The sequence below is a fragment of the Tachypleus tridentatus genome, chromosome 4 (assembly GCF_004210375.1).
Source record: "Tachypleus tridentatus isolate NWPU-2018 chromosome 4, ASM421037v1, whole genome shotgun sequence".
NCBI lineage: Eukaryota > Metazoa > Arthropoda > Merostomata > Xiphosura > Limulidae > Tachypleus > Tachypleus tridentatus.
In genome coordinates this window covers 10,387,699-10,402,550 of record NC_134828.1, presented here as the reverse complement: position 1 = coordinate 10,402,550, position 14,852 = coordinate 10,387,699, and the positions used below count along the sequence as shown (strand labels likewise).

The 14,852-nt window shown below is 33.4% G+C and overlaps 1 pseudogene across 1 annotated transcript in view; it reads right to left on the bottom strand.

The window, feature by feature from the left end:
• The window catches only part of LOC143250014 (uncharacterized), a 105,379-nt pseudogene extending 91,595 nt beyond the window's left edge, over positions 1–13,784 (bottom strand). Inside the window, exons 1-5 of the transcript XR_013028074.1 lie at positions 13,372–13,784; positions 11,601–11,733; positions 10,974–11,009; positions 5,746–5,934; positions 2,525–2,805 (exon numbers count right to left, since the gene is read on the bottom strand). The product of XR_013028074.1 is annotated as an uncharacterized LOC143250014 (transcript). The remainder of the gene's footprint in view (positions 1–2,524; positions 2,806–5,745; positions 5,935–10,973; positions 11,010–11,600; positions 11,734–13,371) is intronic.
• Positions 13,785–14,852: the final 1,068 nt, after the last annotated feature.

Here is a 14,852-nt window from a genome sequence, read left to right as displayed (position 1 = left end):
TCGGTCTTATATTTTCTCTAATTTATTACAGGATGTTTAGGTTTTATCCCCTCCATCTTAAATTATTCATGTATATTATTTTTGTTGTGGAGTTTTTATTTCTTGTTTTATTAGTTCCATAAACTGACAAACTTAAGCATCTAATTACAGATCTGTTTCTATATTGTTCACTACCGGTGGAGTATATGTATTGGGCCATACTGGTTGATTTTATGTTTTGCCTATTAAATCACCAAATGTAAAGAGCTGACCAAACAAGCTGGTTAAAATCACTCATTTTCTAAAAGAGACCCCATCAGTAACCAATGGATTAACTGTAATTCATTCATAGATCCACAAATGATTCAGTAAATAAACAGTTTATAAAAAATGTGTTTAAACTACTAATGGAGAGCATGTGGACCCTATCATGAATTAAATAGGGAAAAAAAAACAAAGGCCTATTTGTCATTTGAAAATTACTTTTATATTTAATATGCTTTTAACTTCAAAATCTACAATATTATGTCTGTCTTGTCACATTAATGTTTATTTAACTTAAAAAAGACTGGGTATTTCACAATTGATTACCAGAGAATTATTGAACTTGCTTTTTCTGATCATGTGAAGTAGAACTACACCGAATATAGAGAAATCAAGTATTTTAAGAACCCACAAGTTTAAAATGGACATTATATATTTAATATTTTCCTTATTCATGGTTCTCTTCACAATGAACAGATGACTGGAAAAGCAGCAAACCAAATCTCCTCAGGACCATCTACTCACTGACAGGAATTTAACTGTTTGTCATCTTAAGTTTTTTCCTTATTCATCCCTTCAAACTCATTAAAGGGTCAGTAAATCTTCTTCAGGGATTTGTCTTGCATTCAATCCTTTCCTTATTTATCACTTCAAACTCATTAAAGGGTCAGTAAATCTTTTTCAGGGATTTGTCTCACATTCAATCCTTTACTTATTTATCCCTTCAAACTCATTAAAGGGTCAGTAAATCTTCTTCAGGGATTTGTCTCACATTCAATCCTTTCCTTATTTATCACTTCAAACTCATTAAAGGGTCAGTAAATCTTCTACAGGGATTTGTCTCACATTCAATCCTTTCCTTATTTATCACTTCAAACTCATTAAAGGGTCAGTAAATCTTTTTCAGGGATTTGTCTCACATTCAATCCTTTCCTTATTTATCACTTCAAACTCATTAAAGGGTCAGTAAATCTTCTTCAGGGATTTGTCTTGCATTCAATCCTTTCCTTATTTATCACTTCAAACTCATTAAAGGGTCAGTAAATCTTTTTCAGGGATTTGTCTCACATTCAATCCTTTCCTTATTTATCCCTTCAAACTCATTAAAGGGTCAGTAAATCTTCTTCAGGGATTTGTCTCACATTCAATCCTTTCCTTATTTATCACTTCAAACTCATTAAAGGGTCAGTAAATCTTTTTCAGGGATTTGTCTTGCATTCAATACTTTCCTTATTTATCCCTTCAAACTCATTAAAGGGTCAGTAAATCTTTTTCAGGGATTTGTCTCACATTCAATCCTTTCCTTATTTATCCCTTCAAACTCATTAAGGGTCATTAAATCTTCTTCAGGGATTTGTCTCACATTCAATCCTTTTCCTTATTTATCACTTCAAACTCATTAAAGGGTCAAAATCTTCAGGGATTTGTCTTGTATTCAATCCTCTTCCATATTATCACTTCAAACTCATTAAAGGGTCAGTAAATCTTTTCAGGGATTTGTCTCACATTCAATCCTTTCCTTATTTATCCCTTCAAATTCATTAGAGGGTCAGTAAATCTTTCAGGGATTTGTCTCACATTCAATCCTTTCCTTATTTATCACTTCAAACTCATTAAAGGGTCAGTAAATCTTGTTCAGGGATTTGTCTTGCATTCAATCCTTTCCTTATTTATCCCTTCAAAATCATTAAAGGGTCAGTAAATCTTCTTCAGGGATTTGTCTCACATTCAATCCTTTCCTTATTTATCACTTCAAACTCATTAAAGGGTCAGTAAATCTTCTTCAGGGATTTGTCTTGCATTCAATCCTTTCCTTATTTATCACTTCAAACTCATTAAAGGGTCAGTAAATCTTGTTCAGGGATTTGTCTTGCATTCAATCCTTTCCTTATTTATCCCTTCAAACTCATTAAAGGGTCAGTAAATCTTCTTCAGGGATTTGTCTCACATTCAATCCTTTCCTTATTTATCCCTTCAAACTCATTAAAGGGTCAGTAAATCTTCTTCAGGGATTTGTCTCACATTCAATCCTTTCCTTATTTATCACTTCAAACTCATTAAAGGGTCAGTAAATCTTCTACAGGGATTTGTCTCACATTCAATCCTTTCCTTATTTATCACTTCAAACTCATTAAAGGGTCAGTAAATCTTCTTCAGGGATTTGTCTCACATTCAATCCTTTACTTATTGACTATTTCAGGCTCAATACATTCAATGAATCCTTTAAACATTAAAGGTTAAACAACATGCTAAATAAATAATGTTAATAAAATGTGCTTACTTTTCATATGCAGCCTCTTGGTTGCTGTAATTCAGCTTATCTTGAGAGATTCCCCATTTATTCAACTGTTCTGAAGAAAAACCCAACTTCCCATGCCACCAGAAATTTCCAGATCGTTCCTGAAAAATGATGATAAGCACGAGAAACGTGTGATGTTTTGATGATACGATGACATGAAGTGGAACGTTAACTTGAAAACCATGACGAAGAAGAGATGGATTTACACCGTTACTCAGAGCAACACTATATCCATGGTCTTGTAGATCTTCTCTAAAAGATGCCTAAAATAACATTCAAAATTATCCATTATTCTTGGCCTTATATATCATGTTATAACAAAGTATTTTGTCTTTGAATGTAACTTAAGTACAACAAATTATCATTGGTAATTACACTTCAAGCCAGTTCTACAATAAACTTCAAAATTCTGAAGTTGGACATAACACATAGTCATTTTACATCAAGTTAAAAATCAAGTACATCAAAGTCTTATGTTTTTTTTTCTTTCAGAGTCTATTCATCAACTTCAGTGCATGAACATGAGCAGAAAAATTTGCCAATACTGAAATTTTCTAAGTGTTCACAAACAGCTGTATCCTTCTCTCTGTGCCTACAGAAGTTGCCTTTTTAATACACTATTTTATGCCATTAACATACAACTTCTGTAGACACAGAATGTTCCACATTGATTTTAGTGCAGTACTTGCTTTTTATCACAGCAGTTGCCAAAAACCCAGCTTTGCAGAGATAATGACATCGCAAATGTAATTAGGATTCATAGAGCTTTAGCACTGAGCAGTGGATAGTCATCTTTTACTGATATCCAAAACTCGGATAGTTCCATGCTGCCAAGTTTTGTTTTTAAAGTCTTGTCACAAGACAGCTTAATAAGATTTTCTTCTTCTGCAGAGGTAAATTCAGATGGAGCCTTAGCCTTGAATGGGTCTTGGATCCATGCAAACTTTTCCATATTTTCTGGAAAGTAATTCTCAAACCATTCACTGAGCTATGTTAGGTGCTCCTCAAAAATAGGTTTAGTTTGTAGGTCAAATAAACTTCATTGGATGATGTAACAAACTGCTGCAACAGGGAGAAACAGTCTTTGCCACCATCTTCAATCATTTTTCTTCTCCATATTAGTAACTTTTATCTGAAGGCTGAAACCTTCTCTGCAAGTTTCAGAAAGAGCAGAAGAGATTCAATGCATTCAGTTTTTTTAAAAGACATCACACAGGTTTGCTTATTTTGACAAAAAATCAGAATCCAAGAAGTTTTTAGCACATTTGTGTTCTTCTTAGAGATAAAAGTAAAGTTCCTGTCATAATTCTAACACACGGGACAGTACACTTCCATGGAGTAACCCGAATTCCTTTCCTTTCATTTTTACAATTAGTTGATCATTGAGGTCTTCAGCCATGTGTTGGATTCTTTGACTGATACTATTGTTGGATAAAGGCACCTTTGAAAGCAGTCTTCCAACAGACTCACCAACCATAATGTCCACCATATCCACTGCAGCTGGTAAAATACGTTCTTCCTAGATGGTGTAAAGTTTTTACATTTCACAAGTCTATGTGCCACCTTGTAGGATGCTAGCAAAGCACTACTGATGCTTGTTTCAAAAAATGTATCTTTTTATTCTTTCACTTCTTTTAGCTTTCTGGTAATATAATCATGAGATTTACTAGCCATGCTAGGATGATTGGTCTCCAAGTGGCATTTTAGTTTACTTGGAAGCATGCACTCTGAGAATCAAAACCTTTAGATATAATACACACTGTGGACACCCTTCATGATTGACATCAACTGAAGTAAAACCAAAATCTAGATAACTATCGTCATGTCTCCATTCCTTCACAACTTCACCACTGGTCTCTGGTTCGCCATCCATTTCTTCACTCCCACACTTCTGAATGTTTGAAAATCTTTCCATTTTTATGCACAAGGACTAAAAATCAACAAAATAATTCATTGAATTTTACTAAACCTCACAAACATTTGATCATAACATCCTTCAATTATTTCGATTACTGACAGACCCAGAGAGTCGACAAGTATTTACAACATCTAATAAACGAGAGAGTTTGAGAAGTTACTGACATAGGGGAAAGTACAAGTACACAAAAACATATCTCAAACATTCAAGAACATAACTGAAAGGATTGTAGCGTGATCTAATGTTAAAACTGTGAACTACCTCGAGCTAATAGTTTGCACAGTGTCTGACAGATGTTGATATCACTGTGTTTCCCTTGAAAATTTGAAATTCCCCCAGGGAGCCACAGTTTGGGAAACACTGGATTAGTCAATTGTTTTATGTAGCACTAATGAATGGTTATAGGTTATATCTATTAATTACTCAACTTTAACCCTTAAGCAAAAGAAATGTAGGTAGCAGCATCAATTGGTGATAGCTGCCATTTAACGGTTAAACACATATTAAAACAATAAAAACTATTGGTACTTCTTGAACCCACGTTTTTCTTATATCATGGACACATCTACTCCATTATCAAGTTAGGATACAGGATGATAGTTTTACATGGATGAAAAGTTTGGACTGAGAGTGAGCATTATTTTATGTTAAATACCTTATGATGATGCCTTTACTGATGAAACCATGGTTGTAATAAATATTGTAGTTACAAAATGCACAATTGATTTATTTTACCTCAATTATGTAATTATGAAGTTTCACCAAGTACCAATTATCATAAAGGTTAACTACTGTACATTTTTCACACCAACAATAAAAACAGTTCAAATTTAATTATTTAAGGATAATCTACACAAACGTTTGAAGTTTCTTTGTGTTGTAACTTTGCTAAACTATAAATTATTTATTTAAAATGGTAAAAATTTTGAGAGGTTTTAATTTCACAATCACTGACAATGTAATGATGTTGGTGTTATTTTGGATAGTTTGTGAAGTTAAATTAATGAATTTCAGGTAAGGTTTACGTGAAACTGATATCTGTTATTTTCAGAAGCAGTTTTTCATAATAATACATAAACACTATGAACTTCATCAATACTCATTAATTTATCACTTTAGCGAGTTAAACAAACAACTGGAATACACTGCTGACCAATTAAATTGTAAGTTTATTAATTTGATGAACCAAAACTTAAAGTCTGTTTTACAAACTTTAGTGCATGGCTGTATGATTAAAAACAACATTAATCTAATATATATCTGGGTAAAATTGGTGAAAACCTACCTTTTCCAGTTCTCCGGCAAACTGACTAAAAGTGGCCAGATATGTAACCTTCTGGTTAAGACAAATTAGCTGACAAGATACGGCACTTGTGCCGTTGTAACTCTCTATTTTCTGAAGAACAAGGGGATCTATCAGAAACAGAGGAATTCCATTTCTTCCTGTCAACCACACAATGTCATGAACTAGTTGCTTAATGAAAAAATAAAGATTTTTATATTTCTGTTCATAAATCCTTAAACTACAGGTTATCTGTAATAAAATAAACAATAAATTCTACACTTCACAATTTAATGGACAATAACAGGGAATGAAAAAACTATGTGTGTGACTAAGCTGTAAAAGTTTGTCACCAAGGGCTAAGAAATTATAAGAAAATATTTTAAAACCATTCAATAAGTCCCTTTGTTATCATATACAAACTGCTACATTAAATATTAGACCAAGTAATAAAAAAAACAAAACACAAACATGTTTAACATCTGGAGTTTTGGGGAAAAGAAAAGTAGAGATCCTATTTTTAAACAACCACTTTTAAAGAAATTTTCCACCCTCTATTTCATGATTGTTGTTTGTTTTCTACAGAAAACTTCTATTTGATATGGATGGACTCTTTGGAAATAAGCAACACATGGTTGAGGATTGGACAGATTATCATTTTTCTACACTAAAAATAGATTTCTGATAGGTACCTCCTCTCACAAAAAAACACTTTCCTCATCCTCATCTACCTTCTAATGCATTGAAAGGAATTTTTTTCCTTATCTCACTGGCCTTTATATCACCTCAGTTCTTTATTTAGCATGCACAGTGCATGCCCTAGTCCTCCACCAATAGAAATATAACACCCACTTCTGGAGCAGCTGGCTCCCTCTGCATTATGTTTATTGTACCTCAATTAAAGATTAATTAAGCATACCAAATAATAGCTAAACATTGGAAGTAAAGAGGAAGGGTGGAAAGTGTGTGTGTGTGTGAGGAAAATTATAACTTCCAATATGATACATACCTACACTGATACAAAAGTTAGAATTTCACATTGAATAGGTAGAAGGGCTAGTGTGGCATACAAGTGATGCCCAATAGAAAGCATCCACAGAAAATCAAACAGGTGTGCTCAGTAACTGTAGAGTAAAGGAACATACATGTCTCTTGCTCTTCAGAAAGTGTTGTGAATTTGGCAGAACTGCAGACCAAAGCACAAAATAATGGCCTTGGAAAACATTGGAGCAAGACTCTTCTGTACCCTAATTGGACAGATGAGGTTCCATGACCCACAAGGTGGAGAACATTGCCAAAGAATCAAATGAGTATATACAGTGAGACATGGCTCAGTTGAGCAAACCACAAAAATGTATATATGAGAACCATAACCACAAGTAAACAGAGTGCTATAGTGCAACCAACAGGAATTACAACAGAGAAGTATACAAATGGCAATCACCAGAGTAGCTTCCACATCAAGTGTAGGTGACATGATTTACTCCAAACTGAACTCATAATTATAAGGCAATGAGTGGATCTCAACTAAACCATAAAAAGAAATATTTATTCTCTTGCTGATATTACAAACAGGAAAAAACAAGTTATACTCAACCATAAGTGCTGGGAAGTAAACCACATGCACCCAGTATTACGGAGTAGCATGTGGAATGTCTGCTCAACCACAGGAACAGGGTATCTTACATCCCCACAACCAGCATTATGAGGAAGAGAACCCCTGAGCTTGCACATTACAAGCAAGGAAAATTCATCCTGCAACTGGAATTACTAAGACAGGAGACATCTACTAGTCTCAAGTGTGAGAATAGGGTGCAATCAACCTGAATCCAGTATTATAAAGAGAATCCAGAGGTGGCTGGTCAAGATCCATCCTACATCAAACCTTCAGGAACTATAATCCAGGAAAGAGAAGGAGTGAGGGTTACCAAATTTTACCCTCCTCTCAGTAGAGTGTAGAGTTAAATATATGCATGCTACACTCATGCCTGCCTCCACGACCCACCACCCCAGTGGAAGGAAAGTCTAAAGGAATGACACACCACAGAAAGTGCAATAAGAGACCACAAAATCCTATTTTGAAAAAGCACACAGTTCCTGATTTATTCAATCAGAGGAATGGCAAAACTCCCCTTCTGCTTTACTTACGATAGTCCATGAGTAAATACATGAGTAAAGCAGAAGGAGAGTTCTGCCAATCCCTTATTTGAATAAATCAGGAGCTGTCTAAAAGGGCTATAACATATCTCTCTATATATGTTGGAACCTTAAAGGGAGTAGGTGCAGTTTTATACTTTTAATGGTAAAGTAAGGCAACACAAGTGACTAGGAACACTCTATACTAAGTGGGATATGAATATGTAACACATATGGAGCATGAAGAACTGCCAGAGAAGGACACAGCTAGATACAGCATGTAATAAGAGACAAAAGTATGAGTAGTTCACATTATGGCCTTGACAATCTCTTCCAGAGGATGATGAACATGAGCCACCAGAAACAAGGTGATATGTCAAAAGAGATGAGTGAAGACATGATGAAGAAGGCAAACTACAGAGGAGAAGGTGGAGAAAACAAACTGAATAAGTTGGCAAATCCAAATCATAAGGGTATTGGGGTGGGTAAAGGTCATGAAACACCAATTGGCTCCAGGAAAGACACAAACAGGAACTACAAATGGAAGTCATATGAGCAACAAACCCCCTCAGACTGCACAGAAAACAGAAGGCAATCCCAGACCAATCAGGAATGGATGTGGAAAAGGGATGAAGAATATGCAAAGGCAGGGCAGTGGAGGGAAATCAAGACTGAGCCACCCAGAGAACCTGACAAGAGGTGGATTAAGGAAATAAATTAAGGAAGATGTATAGTGGGAAGGATCCTCCATACTTGGCAAAAAATTATACCAACCCAACCTTGAGGCCAAGGAACCAAAAAAGTCAGCAGAATGCCACCCTTATGGGTGGCAAATATATCTATGTGCTTAGTGTCCAGGCAAGAGCATAACCACCAGATAACTGAGAGTAGAGGAACCACTCTATAATGCACGTGGTACTACTCATATGTAACTAGATTCAAAATACTGGGAAGAAGACATTCCAGAGCAGTATCAGTAACTTGAGTTCCTAATACATACAAAACTATAGATTTTGTTATTTTGACATAATTTGAACCAGTGGTAAATTTGACATACCACATGGCACACAAAAATTGATAGGTGTGTTTTTGTGATATTTACTTTTTAAAGTAAGATTATAAATAATGTATAATAATAAAATTTGAATTATAATCTAGAGTTTGATACCACACCTAATGACAAATTCATGAATTATTAGTTCAATAAAATTTGGAACGTGAAGAAACAAAAGTGATGACATGACCTTTGATTCTTCATCCATGTGGAAATGGTTAATGGTCAAGTGTGAAAATAAGAAGAAAACCATACAATGGGTACCTGAGCTACATCAACTGCAGGTACAGTAACTTAGTTTGTAGTACACAAGTTGAAGTATTTATTGTCAAGCCACTGGAAGGAGTAGAAGGAAACAAGAAGTGGAAATCACCACAAAGTTGAATGACTTAGTGTAAAATAAACTGGATCAAGAAACATGAAAGTAGCAAAATCACCCATGTTTCAATTACACAAAAAAGCCAGAAAATGCTTTGACCACAATAGAGAAGGTAGTCCAGGCTACATGGAAGAAGTATACACTCGACAAACCAAAGTGTGTACCACCTCAGCAGACAATCTTGAACCTGAGGCCTGGAGAAGAAAAATTTGTTCCCCAAAATAGCATTGACCATGTTGAGAATCCGGAGAACTACAGCTGCTTAAGGAGTGCTTGTCATGCTGCTATTGGTGGATGGTCATTGAATGTGCTTGGCATGCCAAATAAGCAGCATGAACTTAAGGGACATAAAGACTGGTGAATCAAGCAAGAATTATTTTTTTTTTAAATACGATAGAGGGCAGATGAAGATGAAGAAAAGATATCATGTGAGACGTGGTACACATAATTTCAAATTCATAATGCTACATCTGTAATTGGAACAATTTGATAAAAGAAACTTTGTAATATAATTTAGCAAAATGTTATATCATGAATTAAATCCAATATGATTCACCAAAAGAAATCTTGCCTTACTGTCCAATTATCTGTTGTTCCTTTCCCCAAGGATGTTACTTGTTATTTATACAATATGAAAAGGTGTGGACGTGGTGTCCTTAGATTTTTCAAAAACATTTTGATTTCATGCCATATAAAACAGTAGCTAAGAAAATCATGTTAGTATGCGTTTGGGAAAACTAGTTAATCAAACTGTAGGCAGAAAATATAAGGTTGTTATAATAAAGTCCAGTCAATCTTGACCCTTCTTACTAAAGAAATGACCCAAAGATTAGAAATTAAGCTTCTGCTTTTTCATATTCACATGATATTGTTAGGGGTATAAATAATATATCAGTAAAAGTCACAGATGACACCAAATCTTTGGATATTTCTGGCTACACCGAAGATCACTTGGTAACTTGGACAAATATTTGGCAAACGACCTTTTAGTTATTTTAAGTGCAGGAAAATACATTTGAGTTACCATGGTAACTTTTTAGCATTGATGAGAATCCATTTAATAACAATGACTGATGGAAAGAATAGTGCTGGATAAGCCACCAAGACAGTGTTACTGGTAAAGCTAATATAACTGTGGGTGTGACATCTTGGGTGAAAGTCATACATTAAATAATAAAGAATAGTGACTTATTGGAAACAGTTTAGAGTAGTAGTACTCCAGAGGAACAAACTAAGGTATTTTATTTTATCTTGAGAAAATAATGGTAATATGTGATCTTACTAAAGTTTATAAGATTATTCAAGAAATCAGTATGATAAAGGTCCATGATTTCTTTGTTCAACGAAACTTAGGATTAGGTTGTGACAGCTTTATTTTTTTTATTTTTTTTAATGGAGTGAATAACTGATTCAATGAGTGATTTTAAATTTTTAATTTTTTTCAAGGGTGGGTATGCAAGGATAGCTTTGAAGGGCCAAATATGACTTTGTTGTCCATGTCCTGTTATCTCTGGAGAAAAATTCCTGCTACTGAAATAAGTTAAAAGTTCCTTAAAGATTGTATTTAAGTTTGGTTGTCTCCTAAAGTTGAGTTACTGTTGTATAGACTTCTTTCAAAACTGTGCAACTGTAAACACTGCATGTAGAAATGTTCATACTCACCCAAACAGAATCAGTTGTATGATGTTCTTTATCCTCCTAGCAAATACAAAATAAACAGATGTTTATCACTGAAACAGTAAGCAATACGTGTTGACACTAATAAGAATTATAAAAAAGCTGATAATCAAAACAACTATGAAACACCATATATAATGTATTCAACTTCTGAATAATGTAAATATTCATGATAAATACAAAACAAGCCCAGGGCTGCAGACACAGAAGTTCTGCCTGCCACAGAAATAGTCATAAATCATGTTTAATTTTAAGAAGAAACTGTTCAGTAAAACCCCCTGTTAACACTTATTACTATTCCAACATACACTATACACATTCAACAGCAGATACACAGTGTTATTAATATTAGTATGTTAAATAATTAGGCATGTCGCTTACTTACTGTGTTAGCTTGTTATATTTAATCTATTATTATTTTAACACTGCTTCTGTTGTTGTCTGCATGCTACAATATGATATTTTTTCTTATTCTTGTAGTAAAAAACCATCAGAACAGTAAGTTTTCAAACACATTTTTCAATTTTTTGCAAAGAAAAACATGTTGAAAATCCAACTAACAAATGAAACAGGCATATAAAAACACTGTGTATGCACAGATATCAGTGTTACCTCATAAATCAAAGTATGAAGTATCAACAGTTGAATTATGAGAAGAATTACACTGATGATAACTAAGAGTATAACAACACGAAACTGTTTCATCTGTCCTCTCAACCATTTGATGTTCTGGTAGGTTTTCAAACTGAAATGAAAAATATACATGTATATTATATTTACAATAATTACATACCACTAGTAAAAATACATTATAGCTAAAGAATGGCCTTTTAACAATCTGTAGGTGGTAATCTGAAACTTAACAGTGACAACCAGTTGAATTAAATGTTTCCAATGCAAAGAAAAAATTGAAAATCTCTTAACAGTCAAAATCTGCCTCAAGTTTTTGAATAATTACATATGCAAGTTTAATGTATGATTAAACTGATGTTCTAAAACCTTTGCACTCAACTAGATGTGAAATAACCATAAACTACCCACAGTAATAAAACTTTTGTTTTTAATAGTTATCAATCACATTTGCATATTCTATAAAAGTCAACTGACACCAAGGTTTATATTAGTAAATGTGCCGAGTTTAACAGTAAGTCACTTACTGTCAGACTCAGCACATTCCTAATAATTATTAACTCTTTACACTAATTTTTTTGTGCATCATGCAGGAATTATTTCTATGATGTCCAACTAATTACCACAATTTCTTATAAAATTCCCAGTATAAAAAACATGTAACAACATGGCCTGGATCAGTTTTCAGCCAAAGTGACGTAAATGTTATTGGTTGCCCATAACACTGAAAACAGAACACAATTTGGAAATATACAACTCCTGCACTTATTACTTTTGTTATTAATTATTTTTGTATGTAACACCAATAAAGTTTTAATTGGTTGTTCTGAATGAACCCAGAAGCAGTGATAATGTTAATTAAACAAGGGATTACAATTCAGAATTTTCTTTTTCAAATATGGTCCATCCTCTGAGAATGTCACAAATTTATGTGTATAATAAATGTAAGAATTACATGTGATAGTTTGAATAGATTAGAAGGTAAATTTTACAAGGATTACAGCAAAAACCAAAACACATTATAACCATGTGCAATGTAACAGTATGGTGAAGAATGGTATATAAATACCAGTGTAAAAACTAAAACCAAAAGCAATGGCATAAGTATGCCCTCACTATATAGGGGGGGGAGGTCCTGATAAACATAATTAAATGAGTGAGCTCAGTTACTTCTTCAAGTGGCAGAAGGGGCATTGTTTTGCAGTTCCACCACTGTGAAAAGTATTAAAACAATGTTATATACAGGGTGGCCCATATGTCCCTACCCATCCACGTTATTATGTTATATTCAATTATGCACGTATTATAAATGTTTTTTTTTTTTTTTCAGAGAAATACAGCCAATGTAAGCCCAGTTACACTCGACAGAGCGTATTGTGACAAGTACGTGGGTATATTATACAGTGAGAATGAGGGACAGCACACAGATACACTGGATACATAACATATATGGATGGGTAGGGACTTACAGGCCACCCTACCAACACTATGACTTTCCAGATCATGCCAGTACATCTAGTACTACATATTTCCACACAATCAACAATTAATGAACAAATGTTAAGTGATTTGTTAAACCATTTTGTACATATGTATCGACAAATGACTATATATTAAAATGAATAAATATAACATTTTCACTCCTTAAACATATTATTTTACAAGTTACATCTCGACATTTCAGTCACTCACCTTTATGAAAATATTGTGAACAATATGATGTTATAAGGAATAATTTCATACAAATACTTACAACTACAGTTAATGGTTGACCCCAAACTCTGAAATGAAACTAATACTGATAATATATGTCATGCTTTAATTTGTAGTGGCTTGAATAAATTTGCTGTCAAATACTAAATAAACAACTCCAAATACAAAATGTAATTAAGTGCTTACACACAAGCTTTAACAGGCTAATGGTAGTCGGCCTGAAAGCCAGATTTTACACACATTAAAACAAAGTTTTCGATACGTTGGTGTTATCATGGCGTTGTTTGACGCTATTTTGATGATTTTTTATGTGTCAAAAAACAAAATTTTAAGCTATTTCTATGATCGAAATGACTGTTAAAAATAACTTAGACATTTCTATATTCTGGGTAAACAATAAATATTGCGCTTGAAAACACTGCGCCCTCTCGATTTTCTGTTAATACTTTTCTCACAAGTGAAACTTAAAATATGACTATTGATTGTTTCAATTTTTTGAAAAACATTAGACAGCTGACTTTCGCTATGAAAATTAGCATTACTGATGTTATTAATATTGAAACTATTGGGCTGCAAAATTACGTTTACTTACAATTAATATTTTCTCAAACCATTAAAATTACATATTGTCATCAATGAGAATTTGCTAAACTTATTCACCTAGACTTTTAACTTTATATTTTACATAAACTGTTGTCATCGCAAAGAGCCAACATAAAATGTATTAAATCCCAATTTTACTTCATAGACTTTAGCACAATTTTTAAATAATATTCCAGTAACAGTCAACTTCTTTCACAAAAGAACAAGATACGAGGTGAGTTATGATAACGGTTTTGTTTTATTATTATAATTATTTTTATGACAAACTAATACTATAATTATAAAGCGGAGTCACTTCATTTTATATTATCTCACGGCCAGTAGTATTAAGAAATTGCAAAATATGTGCATTGAGGTAATAGTTTACTTCACCATAAGGTTATACTGAAAAACTAAGAATATTCTAGTTGAACAAAAATGCTTAAAGTTTTGCATCTCGACAGAGGCGTCAATCCAATAAATATATATTGGAATGGTATAGAAAAATAAATAACTTTTACAAAAAATATATCTTACTATTAGAAACGTAAACACGTATAAAATCATTAGCTAGACATTAGAAACCCAAACTAGCAACGTCTCCTGGGAAAATTCTTAACACTATTAGACCACGGAGGTATTACTAATTCATTGTACTTCGAAGCTGTCTTTTAAAATAACTCAATCGACTGAAAGAACATACAACTAAAGTACTTAACACAGAGCATACTAGGTAAAGTTTTATCATACTAAGAGTTTGTAGAGTCATTTGCTTGACTTTAGACTAATGAATTATATATGTGATAAAATATCAGTGAAACAAAAAATATACTTTGGCACTTCCAATATATTATTAGTGTAGTATACCTCATTTTACTACCCAAACATCAATGCGCTTGCAACTAATCATATGGAAATTGGTCGCTCAGTGGTAAACTC